Below are 25,175 nucleotides of genomic sequence, written 5' to 3' on the forward strand. Positions count from 1 at the left end.
TACAGCAGAGTAATTTCAGCAGGCAGTTAACAAGCGAACCACTAGGGGGCAATAGAGTAGTCAAACAGTCAGGGTCTATCCAGGAAAATCAAGTCACTGCAAGGGGAGTAGCAAAATCAAGTCAGAAAACAGAACCGAGTCGGAAGCCGGGAGATCAGGTATGCAGAGGGAAACACAAACAACAGACAGGAGCAGGAAGTCAGGGACTGGGACAGGCAGAGGAACGGGGAAGAATACAAGTCAGGACACAGTAGCAGGGAGGCAGGACAGATCGGGAACACTCACCAGAGCCAGTATACACGCTGCAAGGCAGAAATCTCACTGGCACTGACCCATAGGTAGAGAGGAAATATATAGCATCCTGGGATCCAGAACAAGACAAGGGAAGTTAACCCCTGACATGACCAGGCTAGAGCTGGGTGTAACCACAGCAGGGAAAAGCTGACCTGGAATATGATAGCTGGTGTGTAAATTACTAAATTTCAAATGTATTATTTTTTTTAAATTGTAAAAGGAAACAACTATAGCCAAAAATAAAAAAAAAAAACAAACAAAAAGCATTTAGCACAACAAAACAGAATGAAACGTTAGGTCATTTTCGGAGGACACATTCCCTTGGAACTATGCTGTGGTTTTCCATACCCAGTCATTCCTCTTTTTCTGCATTTCTTCCATGTACCTATGTTCATGTACTTCTCCATCCTGTTGGTCAGCCTTCTGTACTCTTGTCCGGGTCTCTGACTATAGACACATCCAAAGAATAGAGAGCGCAACGGCCAGGGTACTCCACTCCCGAGGTGGTAGAGAGTAGGGTACCAGTGCTGCCATGACTGTGTGCCATGTTTTTTATGACCTAACCATTGTGTCATCATTGTAAGCACAGAGTAATCCAGGCTACAGATAGCAGTAATGTTGCAGATTTTATTTATGTAAACACTGATACAATGTGTTCCGTCCAGAGCAGGTCCTCACAGATGCGGCGCAACACTGCAGAATCCCCCTCAGACCACCACTAGTTGTAGCTTGTGTTTCGTTAACAATCATATGTTTATTTTAACAGGAAGCCATACAACTGTTTGATTTGCTTTTTTACAGCTTGTTACATTTTCAGTTTGGTGTGATATTTTGTATAATAATGTTTTTTTTTGGTTTTTTTTTACTCATAGTTTATCTTCTGGATTGAAGATGACAGATGAAAAGAGTACACAATGATTCCAGCATCTCAGGTACTATCCAGCTATCTATCTATCTATCTATCTATCTATCTATCTATCTATCTATCTATCTATCATATCCATCTATCCATCTACCTATCCATCCATCTAGTCAAAATACTTGTACAAAAAGACAGGACTTTTATTAGCCCACGTGACGATGTTTTGGTTCTAATAGGACTTTTCTCAAGCAACAAATGTACATTCAAGGTATAAACAGTGATGTCAATCAGGTGAATAATTGTGAAATTGTTAATATTGACAAAATACCCATAGATATAAGGCTGAGTTCACGTCCAGTAATCATCCGTTAAAACAAATCCTGTAACAATCCATTGGCAAACACAACTTTGTTGCTGTTTTGACAAAATTGATTTTTTTTTTGCTGGTTTTTTAACATGGGAGTCTATGGAAAACGGGTCCATTAACTGATTGCTATTTATCTTCCATAAGTAAAATGCTTGCAGTTCCTCCATAGGAGAAATACTTTATCAATGTACCTCCACCATCTCAGAATAGAGCTAAAGTTGTGGTACACATAGAAAAGATACTTCTCCACAGCTACTATAAGTATATTAACATAAGCTGGCATCATGTTGGCACCCATTGCGGTCCCACTGTATGTAATACTCATCTTCAAATTTAAAAAAAATTGGGTTTCAAAACCAACTCGAAGAATGTGATAAGATCTTTAAGTTTATCAGCAAATTCAGTATGTTGAAATGTATTCTTCCCTGCTGTCTATCCTCTATAGTCAGTTAATGTGTATGGTGAAACTACATCAAAAGCTTAACAACCTATATTATTGTTGACGTTAGTGCTGCTTCAAATTTTTTTTGCCTCTATCTATGTATCTACTCCAAAAAAAATGACTCCAAAGTCAGATGATGAAAAAAATATTTTAATCAGTGTATGTTCTGTTTTGGCTCAAAATTGCAGAGTTTTTTTCGAGATTGAGAAAGGGTCTGTCATTTTGAACTGAAGTGATGCATGATTTAAATCCATTTTTTCATCACGCGACTGTAGAGTGCTGCCTCCATTTATAAGGCTTTTGTATGAAATTGGTTTTGGTGTTAACCTTGTCAGCTTTGCATCCATCTTTGCCTGGAAAAGTGCTGGTTTTATTTTTATCTATCTACTTACCTATCTACCTACCTATCTATCTATCTACCTACTTACATATCTATCTATCTATCTATCTACCTACTTACCTATCTATCTATCTACAGTGGCATGCAAACGTTTGAGCACCCCTGGTCAAGTTTACTGATATTCTGAACAATTAAGCAAGTTGAAGATGAAATTATCTGTAAAAGCCATAAAGTTAAGGATAACACGTATCCTCTGCATTTTAGACAAAAAATATATATATTTTTTACATTTTTAAATTCACAACAAAAAATAAAGTTGGCCAATGCAAAATATTGGGTACCCTGCATCGTTAGTACCCTGCAGCACCCCCTTTGGCAAGTATCAAAGCTTGTAAATGTTTTTTGTAGCCAGCCAAGAGTCTTTCAATTCTTGTTTGAGGGATTTTCACGCTTTTTTCCTTGGAAAAGTCTTCTTGTTCTGTACGATTCCTGGGTCCTCTTGCATGCACTGCTCTTTTGCGGTCTAGCCACAGATTTTCAATGATGTTCAGATCAGGGGACTGTGAGGGCCATTGTAAAACCTTCAGCTTGTACCTTTTGACATAGGCTAATGTGGATTTTGAATTGTGTTTAGGATCCTTATCCATTTGTAGAAGTCATCCTCTTTTCAACTTCAGCTTTTTTACAGATGGTGTTATGTTTGCTTGAAGAATTTGTTAAACTTTAATTGAATCCATTCTTCCCTCTACCCGTGAAATGTTCCCAGTGCCATTGGATAGAACACAACCCGAAGCATGATTAATCTACCCCCATGCTTAATGTTTGGCGAGATGTTCTTGTCATGACATTCTGTCTCCTTTTTTTCCCAAACATTTGGTTTGATCATTGTGGCCAAGGAGTTCTATTTTAACCTCATCAGTTAACACGACTTGTTTCTAAAATACATCAGTCTTGTTTAGATGTTATTTTGCATACTTCTGATGCTAAATTTTATGGTTAGGACGCAGGAGAGGTTTTCTTCAGATGACTCTTCCATGAAGGCCATTTTTCTGTAGGTGTCTCTGAACAGTAGAACAATATACCACAACTCCAGAGTCGGCTAAATCTTCCTGAAAGACTTTTGCAGTGAAGTGAAGGTTCTGATTTGCCACTCTAGCAATCCTATGAGCAGCTCTCACAGAAATGTTGCTTGGTTTTCCAGACCTTATAATGACCTCCACTGTTTCTGTAAGTGCCATTTCTGAATTACTTTTCGAACTGAGGAAAGGGCAACTTGAAAACGCTTTGCTATTTTCTTCTAGCTTTCTTCTGCTTTGTGGGCCTTCACCATTTTGATTTTCAGAGTGCTAGGCAGCTGCTTTGAAAAACCCATGGCTGTTGTTTTATTTGCACAAGGTTAGAGGAAGCTGGGTTTTTATAAAGTTGTGAAATTTGCATCATCTGACCTTTCCTAACTATAATAATGAACAAGCCACAAACCTAACAGGCTAATTAAGGTCTGAAATGATAGTCAAAGTTATCTGAGCACACAAATCTCCAAGGGTGTTCAAACTTTTGCATTGGCCCATTTTCATTTTTGTAGTTTTTAAAATGTTAAAAATGAAAATATTTTTTTTTGTTCTTACCTAAAATATAAAGGAAATGTGTCATCTTTAACTTTATGCCTTTTAGATATCATTTCATTTTCAACTTGATTAACTGTTCACAATAACAGTAATTTTGATCAGGGGTGCTCAAATTTCTGCATAGCACTGTATCTATCTATCATTTACCTTGGTTTGCACTAATTGTTTGGTGTTGTGATTTGGGTTACTTCATTTTTTTTCTATCATCTTTCTTTCTATCTTTCTATCATATTTCTTTCTTCCTTTCTATCATCTATCTTTCTTTCCTTAATTTTTCTTTCTATCACCTTTCTTTTTTCATCTTTCTTTCATTATCTTTCTTTCATTTTTTCTTTCTATCATTTTTTCATTTTTTTCTTTCTTTCTTTCTCTCTATCATTTTTTTTCTTTCTTCTTTCTTTCTTTTTATAACCTTTCTTTTTTCTTTTCTTCTTTCTTTCATCTTTCTTTCAATCATCTTTCTTTCTATTATCTTTCTAGCATTTTTCTTTCTTTCTTTCTTTCTTTCTATCATATTTCTTTCTTTCCATCATCTTTCTAGCATTTTTTTTTCTTTCTTTCTTTCTTTCTTTCTTTCTTTCTTTCTATCATCTTTCAATCATCTTTCTTTCTTTCTTTCTATCTATCATCTTTCTAGCATTTTTCTTTCTTTCTTATTTGTGAAGGCTCTGACATTTGCATTTATTTTATATTTCTAATGCTTATATTGTACCAGATAAGAGCTCGGTGGTGAGGTAAAGTTTTTCTGGTCTTTGACTTTCTGAGTGTCCCTGCCTTATAACAGTTGTTTTTTTGTGTAGCCTTCTAAAGGTCACAGTAAATTTGTGTTGTGATTGATGGCAGCGCCTGGGCCATAATCACAGTTCTGGTGTTCAGAGGCAAAGTACAACATGATGAAGTAGTTTTAAAGAACAGGGACCATGCTGAATTACTGACTCAGAATTAAATGTAGTTGACATTTTGAAGTAGTGAACAAAGAGTTAAGAAATAGAAAGTATCATATTTTTTTGCAAAGACCCCAGCTCTACTATCTTGAAATTCCTATTTGGCTTCATTACACTATTACAGTGTAGTATAAGAGTATGGAAATCATCCCAAACGGGAAAAAAAAAATCACGTTAAAATACAGATCAAAACTATATATTTTTTAAATTACAAAACTGCAATTTTACTATAAAAATCTATGTGATGGCTATAAATTAAAATGAAAAACAACACATATTAGATATTGCCTTGTCTGTACGAACTCCAATTCTGATATTATCATATTAGCTATTATGTACTGTAAACTTTGTTGGGTTTTTTTTGTAAGATTTTTTTCTTTAATCCTCCCGTATGGAAGCAAAATAAACACCAAACTAAAATTTGTGCAAAACCCTCAAGCAAAAAAGGCCAAACGCCCACAACTCTATGGGTGAAAAATAAAAATGTAACATCTCAGAATGTGTAAAACAAATGTATTCTGCAAAAGTAGTAACACATAAAAAAATGTAAATTTGGTATTGAAGATTAGTCACTAACCAACAGAATACAAAAATAAGGCTATTACGTCTCCCTAATCTCACTCTCTCTCTATATATTATATATAGTATATTTATATATATATATATATATATATATATATATATATATATATATATATATACACCACAGTTCAAAAGTTTGGGGTCACCCAGACAATTCTATCTTTTCCATGAAAAATCCTACTTTTATTTAACAAATGAGCTGCATAATGAATAGAGAATATCGTCCAGACATTGACGAGGTTAGAAATAATGATTTTTACTTGGAGTAATAATTTTCGCCTTCACACTTTGCTTTCGGCACAGAATGCTCCTTTGCAGTAATTCCAGCTTTGCAGACCTTTGGCATTCTGGCTGTTAATTTACTACGGTAATCTGGAGATATTGCACCCCTCTTCCCCCTCCCACAAATTGGATTGGCTTGATGGGCACTTTTTGGTACCATACGGTCAAGCTGCTCCCACAACAGCTCAATAGGGTTGAGATCTGGTGACTGGGCTGGCCACTCCATTACAGATAGAATACCAGCTGTCTGCTTCTTCCCTAAATAGTTCATGCATAATTTGGAGGTGTGCTTTGGGTCATTGTCCTGTTGTAGGATGAAATTGGCTCCAATTAAGCGCTGTCCACAGGGTATGGCATGGCGTTGCAAAATGGAGTGATAGCCTTCCTTATTCAAAATCCCTTTTACCTTGTACAAATCTCCCACTTTATGAACACTAAAGCAACCCCAGACCATCACATTACCTCCACCATGCTTGACAGATGGCGTCAGGCACTCTTCCAGCATCTTTTCAGTTGTTCTGCGTCTCACAAATGTTCTTCTGTGTGATCCAAACACTTCAAACACTTTTTTTCCAATCTTCCTCTGTCCAATGTCTGTGTTCTTTTGCCCATATTAATCTGTTTTTTTTATTAGCCAGTCTGAGATATGGCTTTTTCTTTGCCACTCTGCCCTGAAGGCCAGCATCCCGGAGTCGCCTCTTCACTGTAGACGTTGACACTGGCGTTTTGCGGGTACTATTTAATTAAGCTGCCAGTTGAAGACCTGTGAGGCGTTGATTTCTCAAACTAGAGACACTAATGTACTTGTCTTGTTGCTCAATTGTGCAGCGCGGCCTCCCACTTCTCTTTCTACTCTGGTTAGAGCCTGCTTGTGCTCTCCTCTGAAGGCAGTAGTACACACCGTTGTAGGAAATCTCAGTTTCTTTCATTACCCATGGAAGTTCTCTTTTTCTAGCCATTTTGAGAGTTTAATGGAACCAACAAATGTAATGCTCCAGATTCTCAACTAGCTCAAAGGAAGGTCAATTTTAAAGCTTCTCTAATCAGCAAAACTGTTTTCAGCTGTACTAACATACTTGCACAAGGGTTTTCAAGGGATTTCTTAACATCCATTAGCCTTCTAACACAGCAAATACAATGTACAATTAGAACACTGTAGAGGTGGTTGTTGGAAATGGGCCTCTATACGGCTATGTTGATATTGCATTAAAAACCAGACATTTGAATCTAGAATAGTCATTTACCACATTAACAATGTATTGAGGGTATTTGTTAATTTAATGTTAGCTTCATTAAAAAAATGTGCTTTTCTTTCAAAAATAAGGAAATATCTAAGTGACACTAAACTTTTGAACTGTAGTGTATATATAGTATATCACAAAATCATATCCAGAGGTTGTCTTTTCAGAATAGACGTATGAGTGCTGCCAGCATTGTTGCAGAGGTTAAAGGGGCATGGGGTCACCTGTCAGTGCACAGACAATACGCCACACACTGCAACTAATTGGTCTGCATGATTGTCATCCCAGAAGGAAGTCTCTTCTAAAGATGATGCACAAAAAAAGCCTGCAAATAGTTTGCTGAAGACAAGCAGGCTAAGGACATGGATTACTGGAACCGTGTCCTGTGGTCTGATTTGAGCAAGATAAAATTATTTGGTTCAGATTGTTTCAAGTGTGTGTGTGGTGGGAACCAGGTGAGGTATACAAAAGACAAGTGTGTCCCGCCTACAGTCAGGCATAGTGGTGGGAGTGTCATGGTTTGGGGCTGCATGAGTGCTGCCGGCTGTGGAGAGCTACAGTTCACTGAAGGAACCATGAATGCCAATAGGTACTGTGGCATACTGAAGCAGAGCAATATCATTAACTGTCTTCAGAAGAACTTGGAATCTTGGAAGTGATGATCCGGCACCCACAGAGGCCTGGTGTCAACATTATCAGGTCTGTGTGGGATCACATGAAGAGACAAAAGGATTTCCACAAATAATATCCATGACAGATCTGAAGTTGGTTGTTCAAGATGTTTGGCACAACCTCCCTGCTGAGTTCCTACATAAACTACATGACTATCTAGAAGAATAGGCCTCCTCATTAATGCAATAGGTATTGGGTATATTCTGAGATTCTGAACAGCCCGGTGATACGGTAATGATCATATCAAGAATATTCAGTGACAGCGGAGCGACATGATGCTGAATATACCAGCGCATCCTTAGGGAAAGCTGCCAACAATTGAGGATGTTTACAGGAATAGCAGCAAATGTCCCAGCAAGAAGCAAAACGAAGCTGTAAAATTGATATATATGGGAACATTGAATGTTTAATCTACAGATAAGGTTGGTGACCTCAAATAAACAAGCAAAGCAGGAGGCAGCAAGAAGGAGCTATATATAAGGACTTGGCACAAAGAATATATAATTACCAGAAAGCAATTTGTAAAGTTGTATGCATTCTAATTAGCATAATGTAGAGTTAGTGGTTTATAACGCACACACTGCCGAAATAGCTGACTGATACGACGGGTATAAGAATGTTTTCTAAAAGGCATCAACGTCTACATTCAGTCTTCATAGCACAGGAATGGCATCATTATCCAATTTAGGTCTCTCGAATAATTTGTGGACTACCGTCATAGACGAGAATGTGACTTTGTTTTAAAGCAAAGCTATCATAACATTGGAAGATGAGTGCAATTAGTCAAACGTCAGCGCATTTACAGATGTAGCAGAGGTAAGACTTTGCAGATTCTCTGGGGTCCTTACATAGAGGGGACCCAGCCTTGGTTGCTCCCATTCCCTGTATTAAGGGAGTCAAGAACCTGTGCATGATTTTAACCCATGAGTAATGTGGACAATTGGTAAATATGATGGATAAACAACTAAGTCAATATTTCCAAAATAATAGGATTATGAAATGTATCTAGTATGTAGTAGTCAGTTACTTCCACGAGTGGTCCATGGAAGGACTTCCATTGAACTGATGACTGGGTCATGGGCTCTCAAGGCTCAGTCCATGGAAGGACTCTCACTGAACTGATGGCTGGGTTATGGACTTTTAAGGCTTAGTCCATGGAAGGACTCTCACTGAACTGATGGCTGGGTTATGGACTTTTAAGGCTTAGTCCATGGAAGGACTCCCATTGACCCGAGGACTGGGTCATGGATTCTCAAGGATCACTCCTTGGAAGGACCCCCACTGAACTGATGACTGGGCCATGAACGCTCAAGGCTCAGTCCATGGAAGGACTCCCATTGAACTGATGACTTGGACATGGACCCCCAAGGCTCAGTCCATGGAAGGACTCCCATTGAACCAATGACTGGTTCATGGACTCTCAAGGCTCAGTCCATGGAAGGATTCCCACTGAACTGTTGACTGGGTCATGGACCCTCAAGGCTCAGTCCATGGAAGGGCTCCCACTGAACCGATGACTGGTTCATGGACTCTCAAGGCTCAGTCCATGGAAGGACTCCCACTGAACCGATGACTGGGTCATGGACCCTCAAGGCTCAGTCCATGGAAGGATTCTCATTAGAACAATGGAATAAGATGGTCTGGTATGATGGATCCCATTTTGTTTTTCATAGTGTGAAGAAATGACACAAAGGTGCACTTTGGAAGATCGGAACACTGGTGGAAGAAATAGTGTAATGCACTGAGCACTCTTCGGCAGGGAAATCTTGGGTCCTGGCGTTCATATAAATGTCACACTGAGACCTACAGTACTACCTACCTAAAAAATATTATACAGCCCAAACACCACTCATCATATCAATGGTTTTCCCTAATATCATTGGCCTCATCAGGATAATGCCCCTTCCACACTACAAAAAGTGTTGTGGAATATTTAGAGGAACCTGACCTGCACGTTGCGACATCGGTAACAATGTGTTACCGATGCTGCAGCTATAGTCCCGCCCCCGTCGCACGTGCGATATCTAGTGAAAGCTGCCGTAGCGATTATTATCGCTACAGCAGCTTCACACGCACATACCTGCCATGCGACGTCCCTCTGGCCGGCGACCCGCCTCCTTCCTTAGGGGGGCGGGTCGTGCGGCGTCACAGCGACGTCACATGGCAGGCGGCCAATTGAAGCGGAGGGGCGGAGATGAGCAGGATGTAAACATCTCGCCCACCTCCGTCCTTCTCATTGCCGCCGGGAGGCAGGTAAGGTGATGTTCTTCGCTCCTGCGGCTTCACACACAGCAATGTGTGCTGCCGCAGGAGCGATGAACAACATCGTACCTGTCACACCATCGGCATTATGGAAATGTCGGAGGCTGATACGATAACGACGCTTTTGCGCTCGTTCATCGTATCAAAAAGGTTTTACACGTTGCGATATCGACTGCGACGCCGGATGTGCGTCACTTTCGATTTGACCCCATCGACATCGCACGTGCAATGTGGCAATGTGCAAAGCCGCCCTAAGGTGTAGACTCCAAATTCCTCAAATCTCAATCTGTCTTTGGGAGGTGCTGAAAAGACAATTCTTACCTCTTTATTTACAGACCATAGAGGTCCTGCTACTAACAGCTTGATGCCAGATATAACAGGACTTCACATATGTTAAGGAGTCCACACCTTGATGAGTCACAGCTGTTCTGATGGCACAAGGGGAACCTATACAAAATCAGGCAGGTGGTTTTATTGTTATGGTTGATCTCTAAAAATTCCTTCATTGTATGTTACTTGGGAATCGTAAATCCAATGTTGTGGTATATTAGGGAAATTACTTTTGCTTCCACTTCCTTTTTTCACCCATGTTGGGACTTTATAGCCAATGTATGGCCCACTAATTGCTCAGTAGAGAATTGTATGGGATTTGATATTCCTCAGACCAGTGGTAGACACGGATAGAAGTTGTATACGAGAATAATGTACAGGTCCTTTGCAGTTCAATCAGGGGTGGACATATTGGTGCATCCTGTGCAGCTGCAGAGGGGCCCAAGATATAAGGGGCCCATTTCTACCTCCAAAGGAGGTGGAATTGTTCATTATGATGAGTAATTAGACTCCAAAGGGCCCATGTACAAGTCTAGCACAGGGGTCCTCTTCTGTCTGTGTCCACCAGTGAGTCTAATAGCTCATCATAGTGCACGATTCCACCTACTTTGGAGATAAAAATGAGTTTCTGCACAGGTTCCACCAACGGTATGTTCCCCCCTGGCCCAGAATGCCCTTAGCTAATTTTGGAAGTAATTATAGTTACTCAAGTCTGTAGTTTGTACAAATCAATTTGCAGGCCTAAATCTAAGAGTCATAACAGTGACCAATGGCTGCTGGAGAGGAGCCCTGAGTAGTGCCTCTTACCTGACAGCATCCGTTCCATGTGGCACAACATACATGTGACATCATGCTAGGCCGGATAATCAAAAGAAGAGCTGTGGATGCCATCAGGTAGCAGGTGGTACTCCCATGCCTGTGCACCGACCACAGACCACTGTTGTCGCTGATGGTATGGAGATGTAAATTGATTCGCACTATTTCTACTTTCTTGTAAAGATCATTTTTACTCAGAGCATTATGCTGTGAGCCTCGTCTGTAATCCACCTTGGATATATGGAATATAGAACCTTACCAATAAAGTAGGTCCTTACACAGCCTATCCCACCAGATATCACTGTCTTGGGATATATCTCTCAGTGGTGTAACTAGAATTCAATGGGACCCGATGCAAAATTTCGACTTGCCCCCCATCTCCACATGTTGGTCATATATATGTTTATGTATGTATACATTTAGCCTTCTAAATCTTTTAAAGCCATACAAGTTGCCTTCCCCCATTATGTAGTAAAGTCCCCCATCCTGTTCTAAATTAACCCCTCCTTTGCTCCTTCCTGGTAAATATGTCCCCCATCCTGGTATATATGTCCCCCATCCTGGTATATACTGTCCCCCTCCTAGGCCCCTCTGGTATATACTGTCCCTCTCCTAGTATAAATGTTCCTCTCCTGGGCTCCTCCTGGTATATGCTGTCCCCCTCCTGGTATATATGTTCCTCTCCTGGTATATACTGTCCACCTCCTGGTATATATGTTCCTCTCCTGGTATATACTGTCCCTCTCCTGGGAATTACTGTCTCCCGTTTGAAATATACTGTCCCCCTCCTGGTATATATGTTCCTCTCCTGGGTCCTTTCTGGTATCTACTGTCCCCCTCCTGGTATCGGCTGTCGCCCTCCAGGTATATACTGTCGCCTCCTGGTAGATATGCTTCACTCCTGGGCCCCTCCTGAGTATACTGCCCCCCTCCTGGTATATACTGTACTCACCCTCTTCGGTTCCCACCTCTATAGCCAGCCTGCAGTGGCCGGCAGCTTTCATCGACATCCATGCTATGGCAACTCATGACGTCATTGTCGCCTCAGTCATGGGGATGCCGTTGAAAGCAGCCAGCTTCTGTTTGGCCGGCATTGTGTATTGCAGTACAGTGACCCGACGGGTCTATGCACCGCAATGCATTTCAGCTGGATGTGCGCCCTCAGAGACACATGCAGCTGAAACAGGGGCTAGGGCTGGTGGACCCCTGCACCCAGGGACCCGGTTGTGGTCGTGATCCCTGCGACCGCGTAATTTCCACCCCTGCTCTCTTTGGGAATGTGACTAGAAATACTTTCAGTAAATTCATATCCTTTTAGTAAAAACTTCACTCTTTATTACCAAATGCTGAAAAAGTCTTTTACTTTGAGCGCAGATTGCAGCGAAAAATTCCCGAGAAGCTATTTTATTGGATGTACATTGACTTGCATCGTACACCTAGAAGAAATGATGGAAGTACGGTACACATTTTCAATAGTCTAGACAAGTGAAGCTATTATTCTGTTACTATGGTAACCGGTGTCAGAATTTGTGCGGAGCCTTGTACAGTATATAAATATATATTTTTTTATTTCTCGTAGAAATACAATTGAAAGCTTTCAAGGGCTTTGCGCCCAAGAACAATACAGGTGATTCCATTTAAATGAAGCAATTAAGCTATTGTGATGATCGCTTTGTCTCTGACCTCCCAGTGGAGTCGATGGAGAAAGCGGCTTGTAGCTTCACACTTTACTGCGGTCTGATGGCTGTATGCATATATGCAACCAAAGCAGATACTATACTCTATATCCTACATTACCATAAAGCCTGATTATATTTTCCCTCACTCACATACAATATTTAGTAGGAAGCGTTTAGCTGCATAAATGACTAAATCTAGTTAGACAAATCCAGAATATTGCAATGAGTTGGCTTTCAAAGTAATGCAGATGATCACATTTATCAGATTTAAGGAAAAGAATAAGACTTTCTAAATTGTCTTCATTTAAAAAAACAAAAAAAAAATCTACCATTTTGTTAGTCCTTTATTTATCTTAATGCTTTGCAGAAATGTTACAAATCTGTCCGCTTTCCTGTGTGCCGCCCCTGCAGCAGTCGGACTGCTCGGATCCGGGGGTTTTGCTGTGGCTCGAGGGTCCCTGGGGTTCAGCGGCCACTCAAATAAAAGGGGGGGGGGAATATTTACAAGGGGACAGTTTGTGACACCACCTGTGGTGTGCGGTAAGGGGGTACCGCTGCTGCCGATGGGAGTACCCAGGGCTGATGGAGCGGGGCAGCTAGAGGACTCCGGAGGGATGGGCTTTTGTATGGTGGAGGTGATTTGGTCAGGTCAGGATCCGGGGAGGCAAGTGTACTTACTCAGGCAGTGCAGTTGTTAGTGCGGCCAATAAGCAGACTCTGACACAGAAGTAAACCAAGTCTCTGGGTGCCGCTGCCACTCGGGAAAGCTCGTCCGGGTGTCCGTCCCCATTGGTATTTCTTAGTGTTCCGGAGCCTGCCTCCATGCACAATTGTGTGGATGTTCCTGTGTGACCCCCTCGGTGTGAAGCTGTCAGGGTCCCGCTCCCTATATTGAAATAGTGGAGCTGTGCTCTCGATGGCTGACAGTTGGGATTTCAGGGGGCTGCATAAGCTGGAAAGCCCTACCCCACCCATTGAGTTGGTGTCTTCGATCTCTGAGCTGTTGGGGAAAGTTCATAAAGAGACTATCCTCCACAGGTGAATTATCAGGTTGCGTAAAGCTACTCCCTGATCTAGAGTTCTGTACCCCGGCGTGCTCGGTACCGGTCCGGTTACTGGATTTCTGGTGCCGACCGTTCTCCCAAACTAAGTCTTGGTAACCTTTCCAATATCCTGCGACCGGGTCTCCGACTCCTCTGGTCCCAGACCACCGTCTGCGACCCAACCAAGGTCACACAGGGAGCTCCAACTCCCTCAGCTCCTCACTCTTTGAGGGCTACTCTAAAATTGACTTCCTCCTTCCCACCAGTCTGCCTGACCCCTAGGAGGGTGGCCCTTTTCCAGCTAGACCACCCACTGCTGTGCCTGACAGGGTGTGGTGTGAGGTGTGGTTAGGATTTGAGTGTCGATGGAAGCAATACCAGTAGTAGTTAGGATCCCAGAACCATAGAGGGTGAGTTCTGCACCATGAGAGACAGGGGTGCAGTTCCCTGTGACACCCTGATGTAGTCAGGGGTGTCACACCTGCATTGATGGCTCTTTATCCCTTATAGAAAACAACAGGAAGAGGGAGGGGATTTTTAACGGCTCTGCAGTTTGATAAAGGGAGAAAGCAACTGCAGTGTCAGAGAAGGCAGAGAAAATAGGCTCAAGAAAAGTAGGAAAGCAATAAACCAAGGTAGAAGCTGTGCTCATATAGTTAAGTCCAGAAATATTTGGATATTGACGGAATCTGCTTGATTCGGCTCAGTGGTTAGCACAGTGGCTCAGTGGTTAGCACTGCAGTCTTGCAGCGCTGGGGTCCTGGATTCAAATCCCACCAAGGACAACTTCTGCAAGGAGTTTGTATGTTCTCCCTGTGTTTGCTTGGGTTTCCTCCAAGTTCTCCGATTTTCCTCCCACAGTCCAAAAATATACAGATAGGGAACTTAGATTGTGAGTCCCAATGGGGACAGTGTTGTCAATGTATGTAAACTGGATGTAAATTGTGGAATTAATAGCGCTATATAAATGAATACATTTTATTATTATTAGGGCTCCATATGCCGCTATTTTTTACTTAAAAATAAACAACTGAGATGCAATTGAAGTGCAGACTTTCAGCTTTAATTAAAGGAATAGAACAAAAATATCCTTCGAAACATTTAGAAATTGCAACCATTTTTCTACAAAGCAGGGGCTCAAAAGTAATTGGACAAATTTACTTTACTATAAATAAAATGATAATTTTTAATTCTTATCTTCAATGCTGCAGAGTAGAAGGGATTAAAGCCGCGCTGTCACCAAAGGATGAAATAAATGTTTTGTTGATTTAATGAAAGATTATTTTATTCCATAGGTCTACGCGTTTCGAGGTGAGGATCTCTTCTTTAGGACAGCAAAAATCAGAAAAATCAACTATATATATATGTATTGTTGATTTTTCTGATTTTTGTGGTCCTGAAGAAGAGGTCCTCATCTAGAAACACGTAGTGATATGGAATAAAATAATCTTTCATTAAATCAACTATTTTTTTTTTCATCCTTTGGCGACAGCGCGGCTTTAACACCTTCTACTTTCCAGCATTGAAGACATCCACACGTGGGGCTGCGGCAGCCGCCTATTATCTGTGTGCTTTTTGTGTTGGTTTTGAATTTCACAACCACACTAGGTGAGTGTACAGTAACATACTTTTATTTTAATATTCTGGTAAGATAATATTTTACGCTCTCTTTCTCTTAGTTTTCATTTTTAATTCTTCGTAGAGAATCCTTTGCAGGCAATGACGGCCTGAAGTCTGGAAGCCATGGACGTCATGTCACGATGTATTTGGATAAGTCTGAGCAGAAAGTTTTGCCCTGTGCACTTCAGAATTCATCCAACTGCTTCTGTCTTCAGTCACATCATCAATAAACACTAGTGACCCAGGGCCATTAGAAGCCATGCATGCCCAGACAACACGCCACCGAGGACGTGCTGTGCTTTGGATCATGAGCCATTCCAAGCCTTCTCCATACTTTCTTCTTTCCATTATTCTAGTACAGGTTCATCTTAATTTCATCTATCCATTGAATGCTTTTGTAGAGCTGGGTGGCTTATTTATATTTTTGGGGGGCAAAGTCAAATATGGCCTTTCTATTTTTAAGGCTATGTGCCCACGCTACAGGATTTACCGCGGATTTACCGCGGATTTTGACGCGGATTTACCGCGGATTTGCCGAAAATCTGCATCAGCAGCACTTCCAAGCCATTTCAATGGCATTTTGGAAATGCTGTGCCCATGCTGCGGATTTTTCCGCGGCGGATTTGCCGCGGATTTTGATCCGGAAAAATCTGCAGCATGTCAATTGTTTGGTGCAGATTTGGTGCGGATTTTTGGCTTTGAATGGGAAAAAAAAAAAAAAAATCCGCATCAAAATCCGCGGCAAATCCGCGGTAAATCCGCGGCAAATCCGCGGCAAATCCGCGGGTGCGGATTTGCCGCGAAAGTCGCGGATTTTCAGGCAAAAAAATCCGCAGGGACATTCTAGCGTGGGCACATAGCCTTAAGGGTACTTTACACGCTGCGATCTCGCTAGCAAGATTGCAAGCGAGCGAACCCTCCCCCGTCAGTTGTGCGACACGGGCAAATCGCTGCCCATGGCGCACAACCTCGTTAGTCCCCGTCACACATACTTACCTGCCCTACGACGTCGCTCTGGCCGGCGAACCGCCTCCTTTCTAAGGGGGCGGTTTGTGCGGCATCACAGCGACGTCACATGGCAAGCGTCCAATAGAAGCGGAGGGGCGGAGATGAGCGGAACGTAACATCCCGCCCACCTCCTTCCTTCCTCATTGCCGGTGGAGGCAGGTAAGGAGATGTTCGTCGCTCCTGCGGTGTCACACATAGCGATGTGTAATGCCGCAGGAGTGATGAACAACATCGTACCTGCAGCACCAACGACATTAAGGAAATGAGTGACGTGTCAACGAGCAACGGTTTTTCACGTTTTTGTGCTTGTTGATCGTCGCTCATTGGTGTTACACGCTGCGATGTCTGTAACAGCGCCGGATGTGCGTCACTAACAACCTGACCCCGACGATATATCGTTACCGATATCGCAGCGTGTAAATTACCCTTTAAAGCCACGCAGCCTAGAGGACTTGGCCGGTGTCAAAGGAACGCGTTCACACACGGATGTTAAAGTCAGCAGGTAGTAGGTGGTTTGCCAGGTTCTTATTCATAAGCCACACTATATTGACCCGGCAACTTTCTAAATTCTATCCTTAAAAAAAATTATAATTTTGCCGTTGTTTAGCTTTTTTAAGTCCTTTATTTAGCCAAGTACCTTGAAGAAAAGTTTCAAATCTGTTAGCACACCTACTCTGACATCTTTATATTACTCCTTTTACAGAGGGTGATATAAGTATTGAACATGTCACCAATTTTTGTAGTAGTTACATTTCTAAACATGCTATTGACATTAATTTCTCACCAGATGTAGGTATCAACCCATCCAATCTACACAGGCAAAGAAATTAAACCATAGATGTCCAAAAATTAAGTTGTGTTTCATAATGAGAAATGGCACAGGGAACAAGTATTGAACACATGAAGAAAGAGAGGTGCAAAAAAACATGGAAAGTCTTGATATCAGCTGAAATCTAACAGTAATTAGAAAGAAATTCTGTCAATTAGTGAATAATAATATCAGTTGGTTCAACTGATGGCCTATAAAAAAGTGTCTCATTAGCAAGGTGCTACACAAGAAACAACTCATGATGGTTATAACCAATGAGCTGTTTCAAGCCTTTCACAACCCTATTGTTGGAAAATATCTGATGGCATTGGTTAGAGAAGAATTTCTAAACCACTGAAGGTTCCAGTGAGCACTGTTGGGGCTATAATCAGGAAGTGAAAAGTACATCATTTCACCATAAACCACTCATGACAAGGCGTTCCCCACAAGATATTAGACTGAGGAGTGAAAAAAATGATGTTGTCATCATCAACAAAGGTTTTTGTATGGCTTCATGATCTCAACGCATTTCAAGTGCATTAGCACCCTTAATCATGATAAAGGGTACTAACACACTTAAAATGCGTTGAAATGGCGCCACTCATTTTCTCACTGTATGTTGTATAGTGCACCATATTGGAAAATAAATAGATACTCAAGTGGTAAAGAGCCAGATTCTTTTTTTTCTTTGCTGAAGCATGTTCAATACTTTTTCCCTTTGTCATTTTTCATTACTTATTAAAGATTAATTTAATTTATGGACATCTATGAATCTACGCTTTGATTTATTTGCCTGTGTGGGTTGGATAGATTGTTATCGACATCTGGTGAGAAATTCATGTCAATAGCCCCTTTAGAAATATATTTACTTAGAAAATTGGTGACATGTTCAATACTTATTTCACCCGCTGTAGCTGATGTGAGGGTGGTAAAATGATCTCCAGTGCAAAAAGGGGAAGCAGCAGCTACAGTCTAGGGAGGGCAGAGAGAGCAGACTATACAAAAAATGGAAAGCACATAAAGTGGAAATAAGTTCTTGATAAAAGATAAGCTGATATATTTGCTAATAAAGACAGGAGCACTCCTCCCCCAAATACAGGCAGACCTCACTTTTAATGTACCATATTTTTTGGATTGTAAGACACATTTTTCATCCCAAACATTTGGGAGGAAAATGAGGGGTGTGTTGTTGTGAATACATTTTCCAGTTTGGGGCTCCCTCTTGTGGTCAGTGCTGGCGGTGCAGTTGATTTGTGGAATGAAAGCCACACACCTGTGGAGAACTGGCAATCAGGTCTCTCAGATTGGGGTATATAGCTGAGTAGTTTTCTCCTGTTACTTGCTGATGCTCAATGGATATCCTGTGTGTTAATGACATTCTGAAACTAGCCCTGCTCTCTACCAGAACTCCTCTCAGATAAGTTGGTCTTGTACCTCTGCTTATTGTTTCCACTTTCTTGTTTTTTCTGCTATGATACAAATGCTTGATTCCTATTTTGCCTGTCTGGAGTTCCTTGTGGAATTGGATCATTCCCTGCTGGGAGTGTCTGTATACCCAGCTCCATGATTCTGCAATGGATTGTGTTTTGTCAGGCTTGGTATTAATTCATTCCCTCATCTATATTAGTGTTTTTGGATCCCAGTAACATCAGAGTGCTGATATAGTGAGGGAGAGGCCGTTTTGTCTCAGGGTTTTTCCATATCAGACTATCAGACGTGCTGGTATTTATTAGGGTTTTTGCAGCTGTAGACAGTATTCCTTCTTATCCTTTCCTATAAAGATAGTTTGGGCCTCACCTTTGCTGAACCTGTTTTTCTAGCTTTCTATTGTGTTTTTCTATATCACCGTAGTCTTTACATGTGGGGGGCTATCTATATCTTTGGGGATTGCTCCGAGGCAGATTAGCTTTTCTTATATTTCTATCTGTAAGAATATTTAGTTCTCTGGCTGTGTCGAGGCGACTAGGTCATCGTAGGCTCGCCCCATGGCTACTTCTAGTTGTGTGTTAGGATTAGGCCTGCAGTCCGTTAAGGTTCCAGCCACTCTGGTTACTTTTTCGGTTTCTGCATTTTTTGATCCTCCTCGGTCCCTGAATCATAACAGGGGTGCATCTTACAATCTGAATGTAGCTTACCGGGAGGTGGAGAATGGTCACTGTGCTGGTGGTGGGGGCTGTGCTGGCATCAAGGGCTGTGCCAATGTGACGCCACTGCAGTAACCAGGGGAGTGTGGGTAGACAGTAGGACAGTCAGTCTGCAGGACACAGTGAAAGAGGAATGGTGTCAAGACCAGAGACTCTTGAGATACAGAGAAAGAAGGAAAGACACTGCAAATACCTGAGTTGTAAGAACAGCCCCTCAGAGGAGGAAAGTAGCTGTGGAGTGAGAGAGTAAGCTCCAAGAAGGACCCTGTGGGGTGGACATCCAAAGCTCACAGTACTTTGCACACAGGGGTGCAGATCCCCAGAACAGACCAGGACTTCAAGCCCTCTGTTAACTCTGCCAGGCGGGTGGGTTTCCAGGACTCATCTGCCACCCTTTAACGTCCAAGGTATCAGCAGCAAAGTGGGGACCGGGACATATTCACTTAAATAGTCCAAGCTGCCTGCAGCAGGACCCAGACACCAGAAGGAGGTCCAAGTGCTCCACGCCAGGGAGGACCCACATACACAGGAGTCCACAGGTGGAGAGTGGCACCAGGTTGGCAGGCACAGCCATGAGGACAAGGGCACACCAGGAATCCAGTACGTCTCAGGGTGTCAAACCAGTGAGTAAACACCATCAAACTGCTCTCCTTGTCTGCACTGCTTCATTGCTGCGCGCCTCCACGTTAACCCTTCACCTACCCCGGGGGAAAAGTCCTGCCCACGCAGGGCTCCACCATCCATGCTGCCCACATCCATCATCCCCAGTGGGAACCTGCAGCGGCGGCCCTATCATCCCTGGCCACCAACCGCGAGTGGTGTAGTCGGACTTTTATTTTATTTTGATTTTTCATTTAGAAACTGTTCAACGGTGCCCCTGGGTCCGGGACCCCTCGAGCCACGGACCGCCCGGATCCGAGCAGCTCGGTTGCCCCGGGGTGCGACACTGGCAGCTGGGGCGCGTGCTGCTGGCGGGCGTTATGCTGGCTGTGTGGAGCATGGCTGTCTTAAAAGCGAAAGGGAGTACAATATTTTATTAGATTAATGCATTTCCTACTCTATGGTCATTTTTGGAAAAATCTCAAAATTCGTTCTTTTCCATTTCCCATACACAGCCGTTACCTAATTTGTAACCGGTTATAAATTTATTAAAAGAAAATATTTTAATCTACATTTAGATATCACATCCTTAATTTTCTGCAGTGAAAACCTAGCCTGCGATCTTACCGAAAGTCTTATAATAATGCTTGGATTAATATTTCAGCATTGTATGTCTGTAGCAGGGAATCTAAACCTTATTCAGAGCTTCTTGAAGTCTCATTATCAGGTTTTATTGTGCGGAGACGGATGCAGGAAATCCAGCTGTTTCTGTACTGCTTCCCTGCCCTACTTTATCCAATCATTAGCGGTGATAGAACAACGCGCAGGTCTGAGGGCAAACCTTGGAGATTAGGAATTAAGAAAAATTCCATCACCCAGAAGTTAAATAGATTCTAACAATCCTAGAAAGGGAAAACGAAAAGAAATATACGGGAGAAATGAGGGGCACAAATAGTGTATGTGCCAAAATCAATATACAGGAGCATGTTGTCTTCTTACCGATGCGAGGAAATAAAAAAATACTGAGTTTTTAGGATTTTACAATTTATGGAACTGTCGGGACATTCACTTAAAATCAGAGGATATTATGGTTTAATAACCTTTATGGAGGTTCTCAGCTAAGAGGTAAGTGGATGGATATAAAAAACAAAAAGCGCAAGAATAGAGTCTTATCTGCGAGATACGGTGAACCTGCGATTAAGGTTTCGCTCACCTGGGGGGGATTGTGTCAGACACAACCACTAGAAAGAATCTTAGAAACACAGCTGCTCTAACCCCCAGTATCGAGGATATTTGTGATGCGATTAGGGGTGGAATGGGTTAAATTGCCACGCTGCTGTGCAATAAAGATGAACGCTGGATCTTCAAAATGTGACTTTATTCAATGCGTTTCGGAGCAACCTCCTTCATCAGGATCATCACATTCTGATGATGTGCCGCACCCCGTCCGATCAGCTGTTCTCGGTCCTGGCGGTGGCAGCAGGTGGCCAAAAATGCTCAGTTCCGCAGCTGCTCCGTCTCCTGATAGCAGCCGGGTACTGCACATCCGCCTCCTATTGATTAGAATGGGAGGCAGATGTGCAGCACCTGGTTGCGGCCGCTATCAGGAGATGGAGCAGCACCGGAAGTGAGCATTTCCGGCTACCTGCTGTTGCCACCGTGCCCGACATCAGCTGATTGGTGGGGGTGCGGGATGTCGGACCCCTGCTGTTCAGACATTGATGACCTATCCTAAGGATAGGCAATCAATGTCAAAATAGTAGACAACCCTTTTAAAGTCTATAGGAATGCTGGTGTATACGTTGGATTTGTTGTGAATTGAGCCTAAAGGCCACTTTACACGCAACGACATTGCTAACAAGATGTCATTGGGGGCACGGAATTCGTGACGCACATCCGGCCTAGTTAGTGATGTCATTGCATGTGACACTTACGAGCGATCGCTAACGATGTAAAATACTCACCAAATCGCTGAACGTTGACACGTCGTTCTAATCTCAAATATTGTTGCTGCTTCTGGACGCAGGTTGTTCGTCGTTCCTGAGGCAGCACACATCGCTACGTGTGACACCCCAGGAACGACAAACAACACCGTACCTGCGTCTTCCGGCAGCGAGGTGGGAGTGTCTTTCCTTCGGCTGCTCTCTGCCTCTCCGCTTCTATTGGCTGCCTGCTGTGTGACCTCGCTGTGACGCCGCACAAACCGCTCCCTTAGAAAAGAGGCAGTTCGCCGGCCACAGCGACGTCGCTAGGCAGGTAAGTACGTGTGACAAGGACTAACGATGTTGTGCGCCATGGGCAACGATTTGCCCGTGACGCACAAATGATGGGGGCGGGTGCGATTGGCAGCGACATCTCTAGCGATGTCACTGTGTGTAAAGTGGCCTTAAGATTGACGGTGGATCTTCCCAATTTTAATGTTCATAATCTAATACATATGTCCTTCCTTACCTTTCCTCTTAAAGGGAACCAGTCACTAGGATTTTCTTATATAACCTGCAGCCAGTGCTATACTGGCATTATCAGGCTGGTTCTCTACATACCTTTACTTTATGTTTAGGTTTTGAAATCCAAGAAAGTAAAGTTAATAAAATCAGCAGCTTCTTGAGTGACAGCAGCTGAGGATCAGATAATATCTGGGGGGTATTCATAATTATCCTCTCCCTCAGTTAGAATTAGCATAATTATTATACAATCGACCTAGCAGGACCTGTGGTGAGGTCATACCCATGTGACCAAAAGGGGTGGGCCTCAGCCAACAGAAAAATGTTGCTGTATGGTAGCAGGTCAAACTTGTAGAAAAGTGGGTGACTAGAAACTCGGAAGACTCAGTATTGTATTTCTAGAAAAGCAGAATATATTCCAGGTCTCCTTTTGCAACCAATATTATAAATGTTATTTTTTTTCAACATCCCACACATGAGAAACATATATTGAGAGATAGCTTCTTTATCGAGCTGAAGAAGACAACTGCATGCGCTGCGCCATATCTCAATATTAGTAACTCTCTTTGGGTTCTTACATACTGAATATTGCATGTATATATTTTTGGAAAAGCTGATGGGACAACATGGCTCTTAAAAGTAACCTGACCTGCAGTAATGCAATAAAATATCAGGTTATGCCTTTGCGCCTGATAAGAATTTCAACTCACAAAGCAAATATACCGCAGCCTTACGACCGTATGAATCTGCATACACAAAGCACCACAGATTACATAGAAATGCTATAGGTTTGACTGTAAAATGGAAAATACTCAGCACAGACCCGATGATGGGCGATTATACTACAGTGTTCAAAGAAATTTGTTTTCTATAGATTGTTTTTGAACGTGTGCATAGCTGGATGACTGTGTAACGCTAGATACGGGGAAATACCAAGTGCACGGCAAAAGGGAAGTGAAGCATCAACTAATTATCATTGGATGACTCAGGTAGGAGATCAGCAAAACTTTTAGCAATGATACCACTGAGGAGTACAAGGCACCTGCTTGCAGCCAAGGCTTGAAGGAACTGAAAATATCACCAGCACCAATCCAAGGAAGGAAGGGGTATTTAAATACCAAGAGAATACTGATAATCAGCAGCTGGGTGGAAGGTGAGCTCCTGCTGGGTCCAAAAGAGAGAGATGAATCCAGCAGGAAAGCTACCTATACCAATGAATAATGACAGCAGGAACAATGGAAAGTCAGGGAGCATTCTGCGCAGCCAGACACTGTGACCTTCTATGGCCGGAAACCACATGACTGTTTGTTACCCATGACACACCCATGACAGACTGCTTTCAAGTATCCTTTTCAATGCTGGGTGTCTGCCTGCCACCGATCACATATTGATGACTATGCAAAGGTCAACAGTTGTTAAGTTCTATTAAACCTCGTTATTGGGGGCTCACATGGAGGGGTTGCATTATATGCTACAGGATATAATTTGCTTTTTCTTCCGCTGGATCAACATAGTTAAAAAAAATGTAGCATCATGAACAAAACAATGTAGTTTTCTCTTTCATAAATGGGTTTTCCAGAACTATGATATTTATTGTCTATAAGATCGGTGGAAGTTCCACTCACCAAAGCTGTACACTGTGTAATAGCCATTCTTGAATAGTGTGGCATCGGTAGACAAGCTGGGTGTCAGACTCCCCAAAATGTACATTGATGACCTTCAACTCTGTGAATGCATTTAAAGTGAATCCGTCAGCAGGTTTTTGCTATGTAAGCTTAAGACAGTATGCTGCATGGGTCAAGACATAGAATTCAGGTATGTTCAATCTGTTGTTTATTTGCTATGTTTATTTAAGCAGCGGGACTTCTCATTGCTCAGACTACAATGTCATGCTTACGGCAGTCCAGCATAACCCCTCCTATGATTGACACCTCACTGTCAATGTACAATGTCTATAGAGAACCTGATGTGAGCAGGACAGCTCTCTCAGCTCTGCAGCATGACTAAATCTAAAAATTCGGATTGTGTCTGCACTCAGTAATCTAAGTGATACATCATTGGATTCAGGATCTTTTTGCCTACATGTCATGGCAACTCCAGACTCTATTCACATTGCAGAGTCTGGCAGGCAACCTGATGCTCCTTAGATTCTCAGCCAGTGTCAGACATGGACTGTTTAGTGCTCTCTTCTCTTTGGTTTAGCAGAAGTTAATTCCTGCTGGTTAGTGAATGACTGCTGGGGTCACAGGTTGCTGACGTCCTATCACAGCCGGCTCCGCCATTTAAAAAATGTTGGAGCCTAGCCTCACATGGCAAAGATAGCTCTAGCTCTGTTCCAGCGTTATCGGTCTTTGTGCATGGTGACCCAGTTTTTGGTGACCGGTTGTATGCTATTTGGTGTGCAGTGGAAATAACCTTGGTTGTTTATTTTCTGCCTGTACTTTATTTCTCCCTGAGTATGTATTGTTTTTCCCCTGTGTGTGCTTGCAGTGAGTCTGAGCTTTCGTTTTCTCCCGTCTCCCGGTAATTGTGGGATTCTTAATTCCTGTTCCAGCTTTCCCTGGGGGGTGGGGGAGAGGGGGTGTTATGGTGGCAGACCAGGGCTGCTCAGAAGTTAGGGCCACGGTGGCGGTCCAGATCTGGCTACCATCAAGCCTACCTCTGAAATAAAGGGACAGTTTATGGCCCTTAGCCTGAGGGCCAGTCTAGGTACCCTTACTCCTGATTACCACATCATACCCGTGACACTTCATTATGCTGCTCTCAGATG

The 25,175-nt window shown here is 42.5% G+C and overlaps 1 protein-coding gene across 1 annotated transcript in view; it reads left to right on the top strand.

Moving 5' to 3' along the window:
- The window catches only part of B3GALT1 (beta-1,3-galactosyltransferase 1), a 430,205-nt gene that overhangs the window by 148,763 nt on the left and 256,267 nt on the right, over positions 1–25,175 (top strand). The window contains exon 2 of the mRNA XM_075318851.1: positions 1,167–1,226. The gene's annotated coding sequence lies outside the window, so the exon portion shown is untranslated. The remainder of the gene's footprint in view (positions 1–1,166; positions 1,227–25,175) is intronic.

This window comes from Anomaloglossus baeobatrachus, chromosome 7 (genome assembly GCF_048569485.1).
Source record: "Anomaloglossus baeobatrachus isolate aAnoBae1 chromosome 7, aAnoBae1.hap1, whole genome shotgun sequence".
In the NCBI taxonomy this organism is placed as follows: Eukaryota; Metazoa; Chordata; class Amphibia; order Anura; family Aromobatidae; genus Anomaloglossus; species Anomaloglossus baeobatrachus.